The sequence below is a fragment of the Cygnus olor genome, chromosome 3 (assembly GCF_009769625.2).
Source record: "Cygnus olor isolate bCygOlo1 chromosome 3, bCygOlo1.pri.v2, whole genome shotgun sequence".
Lineage (NCBI taxonomy): Eukaryota > Metazoa > Chordata > Aves > Anseriformes > Anatidae > Cygnus > Cygnus olor.
Genome location: NC_049171.1, coordinates 91,480,604 through 91,487,257, shown reverse-complemented (window position 1 = coordinate 91,487,257; position 6,654 = coordinate 91,480,604). Strand labels below are relative to the sequence as shown.

General features: G+C 41.1%; 1 long non-coding RNA gene across 2 annotated transcripts; it reads right to left on the bottom strand.

Moving 5' to 3' along the window:
* Nucleotides 1–1,328: 1,328 nt before the first annotated feature.
* LOC121067212 lies at nt 1,329–2,559 on the bottom strand. 2 transcript variants are annotated; one of them, XR_005818175.1, is made up of 3 exons: nt 2,525–2,559; nt 1,982–1,998; nt 1,329–1,877 (listed from the first exon to the last, which is right to left on the bottom strand). It is a non-coding gene; the product is annotated as an uncharacterized LOC121067212 (long non-coding RNA). The 2 variants fall into 2 exon arrangements; XR_005818174.1 differs by lacking the exon at nt 2,525–2,559 and adding an exon at nt 2,248–2,336.
* Nucleotides 2,560–6,654: the final 4,095 nt, after the last annotated feature.

Below are 6,654 nucleotides of genomic sequence, written 5' to 3'. Positions count from 1 at the left end.
GTGGCAAGGGATCTGTGATCTGAACTTCTTTATTCTCCATGCGAGGCTTGCTGAATATTTTTCAAAAGCACACAGTGTTGGAGGTTTGATTTAAATGCGTGTTATTGCTGGCTGGAATGTTCATTTTATATGGAGAAGAGTCTTATTCAACTCCACTGGGGACCAGGCGTCCCAGGGCACATTGACACATTTGTGAACTGGTTAATCAAATCTACATGGGAAGACATACAGTGACCCCTAAAGAAAACTGTACCTGAAGCTGATGTATTATACTAGGAATTGACTTGACAAGGTGTTTTTGTTTAACCTGTTTTTCATAATATTTGACAGTGAGTCAGTGAATCCACTGAAGCACAAGTTATATTGCGAGGGGAGTCTGAAACCCCATGATCCCACTTCTGCTTTTTGGTCCTTGCTAGATAGTGGGGAGAGGGTCCTGCATTTGGATGAAAACATTCAGGGGTGTTCAGCAATGAAGTGTTTGTGAGCAGGTTTTTCAAATCATTTTATCTGTTCATCTAGTAAAGCAGAAGTTGTCAGACCTTGTCAGGACTACGTTATGATTAATGTACTAAATGGTTTTCATGGGTATGAGAGGTTTTCAAGGGAAGAGTAGAAGCCTCACAGAGGATGATTCTGGAATCACTTTTCTTCCTTTCACCTGTAGTCAGTCCCGTTTTCATGTCTCGGTTATTATTCATTGTTATTTTCACAGGTTGGAGGCTGCTCTTGGTTCCATGTAGAAATAATGGCAACTGGAGCTAAAATTCCAGTTATGGATACAGAGAGACCAGAGTAAGTGCAAAAAGAGTGATGGAGAACAAGGCTACAAGCCGTGGTACTTCTTGGTAGTGTTGCCTTTCCTGGGACCATCCTGTGTCTCCAGCAGGAGTGCTGGATATCTTCCAGGGAGTATCGCTGAAGGAGCATGTTTGAACCAAGAATATGGCTGCTACTTGGAGGACATATATGCAGAGATGGGGAAGCAAGGACACGAGACAGTTGTGAGAAGCGTGCAAGTCACTGAGACAGCATGACAAGTGAGAGAAGTATTGTGAGTAAGGGGCTGAGAGAGGACATGGCAGGAGGTTTGAGCAGAGATGTGAGCAGGGCATGAAGTGTGAAATGTTTAGCTATTTGTATCTTGAGTTCATTATGGAAAACAATGTTGCCTAAGGAGATGAAGACAGCATCATTGATGTCAAGGGGTTTGCTGCTGCATGGTATTAAATAAATCATCTCCCTATTTTACTATGAGTTTTCAGGTGTATTTTTTTTCCTTTTTTTTTTTTTTTTTTTTTTTTTTTTTTTTTTTTTTTTCCCTGAGGTGACCCAAGGTAACTTTAAGAGTCTACTTGTGAATAGCTGACTGTTGCAACAGACCAGGTTTTGTCTTCCTGTTTACTCCATCTTCACTCTCTTTCAGCTCTTTAAGATTTAAATTATTGCCTGGTTTGTGAATCTCATTATGTGTCCTCTGTTTCTTGGAGACATGCTTATTGTGAAAAGTAAAACTGCAAGGAAAGTTTATTTCAAGAGAGCTGCCACAAGCCCCCAGGAACCATTCAGCATTTTGCACAGAGACTTTGCCTCCACAGGAAGTCATCTCTCCTGGCTGCTCTACAAGCAGTCTGGACAAACATGAAGAAGAAGGGCGCTACTCTGCTACTGGTAATGAATAGGGTGCCAAAGAACCAAGGAGTCTTGAATCTCAGTAGGATCATCAGGTTTGCTCATTTTTAGCTAGAAGATTTTGGAGTTCTGCATCAGATTTGAGTCTTGAATGGGTTTTGCAGTAGCTGCCTCCTGTATCCTAGATTTGACAAAACCAGTGAACTGTAGTTTTGAGAAACACCATTGAGCTGTTCTGGATGCACCTAAGGGAAAGAAAGAAAATGCTGTATTTTTATGCCCATATTTCAGTTGATTTCCACCTCTTCAAAATACGAGCACTTGAAATAGAACCTTAGGTAAAACTTACCTGCAGATAAATTGCCTCTTTCGAAACGAAGCATGATAAAACAGTCAGAGGTCAAAAAATCAGAGAAAAGGGATATATATATGTAACCCACAGTGATGCTGAATTATGGGGAGAAGAATCTTTGTTTTATGTTGCTAGTAATAATCACTGGATATGCATATGAAAATACAGGTGATCACTGTAAAAGCAGTTGAAGCAGTGTTGGTCTCATTTTCAATTTTATTTTGAGATTATTTTTTTCTCTAAGCTGTTTCTCTCTGGCTTACCTCTGAAATATACATTTTGGAAGGTTTTGTATTGGATGCCTATCTCAGCCTGAACAGAACTCGTTAATCTTCTGTAGCACTGAACTGAAAGGATTAATGAAAACCTCTCTTCTGGATTTTCAGTTATTTTGCTCCTTCATTTTTATTTCTAATTTCCAGTTTGAATTAATAGTAATAAAACCCTTGGAACTCACCACCTGCCACCTAATTAATTAATGATAATTTTCCAGGAACTGAATAGCTCCAAGGTTTAAGTTTTAAACACTGGTGAGCTTACTGGGAATCTTGTGATCAGCAGGGTGCCTCTCCAAGCCAGAGCTGGTGGAGACATACCATTACATGAGAGCCTCTGCCACCCTTATAAATAAAATCAAGCAAGAATTAAGGTCTGATCTACTCAGGTTGTGACAATAAGCTTGAAAGACTGATGCAGCTGTCTGTTAATTCTTGCAGTTCAGAAAGGAGATAAAAAGAGACTAGCATTTATTCAGAAGTCTCATTGTTTTTACAATTCATTTTGTGATTTCTGGGTATTTAATCTCTGATTTTTGAGTTTCTCAAACTGGCACCCTCAAGATTTATTCAACATTTTGGTCATGGTGCTCTTCCAATCCAGGCTGCTCATGTCCTATGCAAAACGACATCAGGCAAAGCAAAAAGGAATGGGAGATCTCAGTCCAAGTCTTAACCACAAGGTATCAATTTATACCTTTTAACCCAGAAGCTTCAGGAAGTTTGCATTCACACTGCAAAGGCAACAATGTCTGCTTACTTACAGGACAGGAGAAAAAAAAAGAAAAAAAGAAAGGAAGATGGACACCTCAGCTACAAATTATCTCATCTCCAGAACAAACTCAGGAGTGATAATTTGGTTTGCACCAGTTGAGAAGCCTGCTTTTGGCCCTCACTGCAGTTGGTACAACTTTTTTTCATTTGCACCGAGCAAAGAAATTCTATTAAAAAAGTGGTTATTAAACCTGATATTTCAGGAAGGCTGGCTTTTCCACCTGATAATTGCACCTATGTATTTTCAAAAGTGGCATACTTCAAGGCTAAACACTGCCTATGATTTCACAAAGGCTTGTATTACGGTGGCAGCTTTGTGTGCAAACATTTGCAGTTAATTGCAGGAAATCCAAGCGTAGTGTCAAGGCTAAAGAACCAGGTACAAGTGATTTACACTTCAAAGATTTCCCAATAAACATCAATTCAAACCTCTTACTCTTGATTCTGCTATCACATATAGAGGTGTAAACGAGCAGTAATTTTATTGAAGGCATGAATGCCAACATGGTACAATGCAAACTCCCAGAAGATGTCTTTGCTTTAGCAGAAGCCTTTCTGGAAGTCTTTGTGACTGGAAATAAACCATATCACTTAGTAGCTAACAGAGACCTCTCCCAGTGTGTTTGTATTTATGTGATGACATCCCTTCACACAAATGTGGTTTATAGAGGGACTCCAACAGAGCCCATATGTATGACTGGGATAATGATTTTTGAATCAGGTGTGAGAGTACCAACTTTCTCTGTAGAAGACCTGATGGGGAAAACATCAAGGGACTGTTCAGTGTTCTCGTTATTAATTTAAGCAAAGGTTCTTGTCAACTGAAGTGAAAAGAGAACTGAACAGGAAATGTAAAATGAAATGTAAAATATTCTCTTAAAAGGAAAGCCATCTCTAAACCATGAGGTCTTTGTGTTGACAAATGTTCACATTTTAAAGCTCTTATGTATAGCTCCACAAGCTGCAAAGCATTAACCTCAATGTGTAAATTCTGATCTACAACCTGTTGCAGCAATATCAATATCGGGGCATGGCAGTGGTGTAAGGGGTGGGGAGGCAGATCCACATTGTCTTGAAGGAGATGCTTCAGCTGATCAAACCCTTCAGAGTTCCCAGCTAGGAGTGATTCTGCTTTCCGATCTTCCAGTGGATTTGGATGGATTATCAGCGCACAATTTATTTGCAGGTTGCTGTTCCCTATTCTGTTAGAAGCTGCATTTGACCCTCCTGTGTGAGTAGATGGCTTGTGGAGCAAGTTGGGAGTCTTCTGTGGAGGAATTGATATCTTGGAGCAGGATCTTATTATCTGACCTCATCATGTAATGTTCAGGGAAGACATCTGAGGGTGAGGTTTTCTTCTTAAGGTCAGAAGGACAGTCCTGGACAATGTACGCATGAGCTAGTTTTTCATTACTTGACTGGTAAACACAGCTATTTTATTTACAAATACCATAATTCAGTGAGCTTGACATTTATTTTAGGATGCTTCTTGAGAGACAACATTTGCAGGTGCCTCAGAAGAATGAGGTGTTTGGGGAGAGATTTTGAATGGACTTAAAAACTGCATATGATAATTAAACAAATTTGACGCATGCAGAGGCACAGCATTTACATTTATAGACTATGTGATATTTACTTGATTCCAACTGTGCCTGAATAAAGAAGACAGGGAAATTCTGATCTTCCCTTCTTAACAGGCATTATCTTACTACTGCCTAGTGCTCGTGCAACAGAATGGGAGTCTGGAGGCAGGAATAAATCCCTCTTTATTATATAATTCAATCAATTTAATCCGATGGATAGTTCAGTTGATGAGCCTTCTGCTGCATGCTGTTGAAAGGCCTGGATATCACATGTGATTACCGGTGTGTAAGATCAAAACATTCTGGAAAGATGTCAGGCCAATATTTTTTTTTCTGAATTACACCTCTGTCATTTTCTCTGAGTGTTTCAGTGACAGCAGATCACCTAGCACTGCCTCGTGTGTCACTGAAATATCTTGTCTTTTCTTTGAGATACAACCTCGTTGCTCATGAGCTGCGGTAGGGGGGGTCACTGGAGAGGTTGGGCACAGCAGAGAAATGCTTCAGAAACATCATGAGGATGCTGCAGCTTCCTTTACACCTCAAATTACCTGTGACATTTCATTTAAAACCTAAGGTGCTGTAACAGATGGAAACCCTCGCTATGGTAGAGGTGATAAATATGCAGGGAAATCTTGGTGACAGAAAGATTTTTGAGGTTAATCTCAGGAACTGGAGAGCTGTGGGCAGGGTGGAGAGGCAGGGATACTCTGGGGACCTCTGATCTTCCTAGTGTGGGCTCTCACACCCCCGTGTGCATTCCTGCCGTGAAACAGAGTCCTCCTGAGGCACCACCAGGATTACTTGGGCCTCTGCTTCCTGTTGCTCAGCTGTCACAGAGGTGACCCTGCTAGAGTTATGAACCTAAGGAGATGCAGGGTGAGTCCATGAGTAATGGTCCTCCAAGGGGGCTGTGGAGCTGAGGGCTGACTGCAAGGGATGACAGCCTTCTCGGGGAGGAACAGATGCCTGAGGAGATGACTGGAGACTGCAGTGGCACTGACACTGCCATCTGATAGGTGTGATAGGAAAAAGAAGCTGTGACTGGCTGAGTGTTGAATTTCACTTTTTTATTAATATTACGTATAACTCTGAGATTATTTTCAAACCACAAGCTGATTAATTATATTCTCTTCCTACATAAATTTACCCCTTTAGTTTCAAAGGAAACTCCTCTTAAAACATGCCATTGCATAAAGATCTTTGTGCAAATTGGCCATGGCAGTTGTATTTTAAAGCAGATGTATGATTCTTACATACATGTACAGAAAAATTGTCAGTCAGTGTGAACGGCTGCAATCTGATTTACCTTATCTTAGTCTCTGGTCTCCAGCTATTAAATTGCCTCTGAAGACTTCAGGCCAACAGGCTTTCTTTTCAAGCTTTTCATTAAAATTCACCACTTCCTGGGTTCCTGCAAGCTCTGCTTTCTCCCCAGGGATACACTCACTGGTGAATGACACTACTCTTTTACTGCTAAGTAGAATATGAGCAAGATGGAGACTCATCCTGCCAAACCAGGGCACTTCAGAGAGCCCTCGCTCAATGCAAGTCCTCCATCTGCCCATCGCTTTCCCAACCTTTAATGTTGCTTGTGAGGAAATGACATTATACTGGATAAAAAGCTTTCAGGACAGAAGGTTCTTCTTTTACTTCCCTGTGAAGCAAGAGGCACTCTTTCTGCTCTGATAACTAATAGTATATATGCTATTGCACATGCAGACTTGTTGCTGTTGCTGTTTATAGTGCAAAGCCAGATTTTGGATTACTGCAACATCTTCTGTTCTGGTGATGCAGCAGAGCAAAGCCTGCCAGTCCCATTTATTGTGGAGTAAGAACATGCTGGGTTGAAGGGACTTTTTAAACATGAGCCAACACGGGACTGGATGCCAGGCACACCCGTGCTCTGTTACTGACTCCTCAGAAGGTCCTGAGAAAGTCATCAAGTCTACATCTGCTCCTCCCCTGTGTACATACACAGACTGCACCACTTCTGTCCCTAACGGGGGAGCAGTGAGGGCTAATTAATAAATATTTG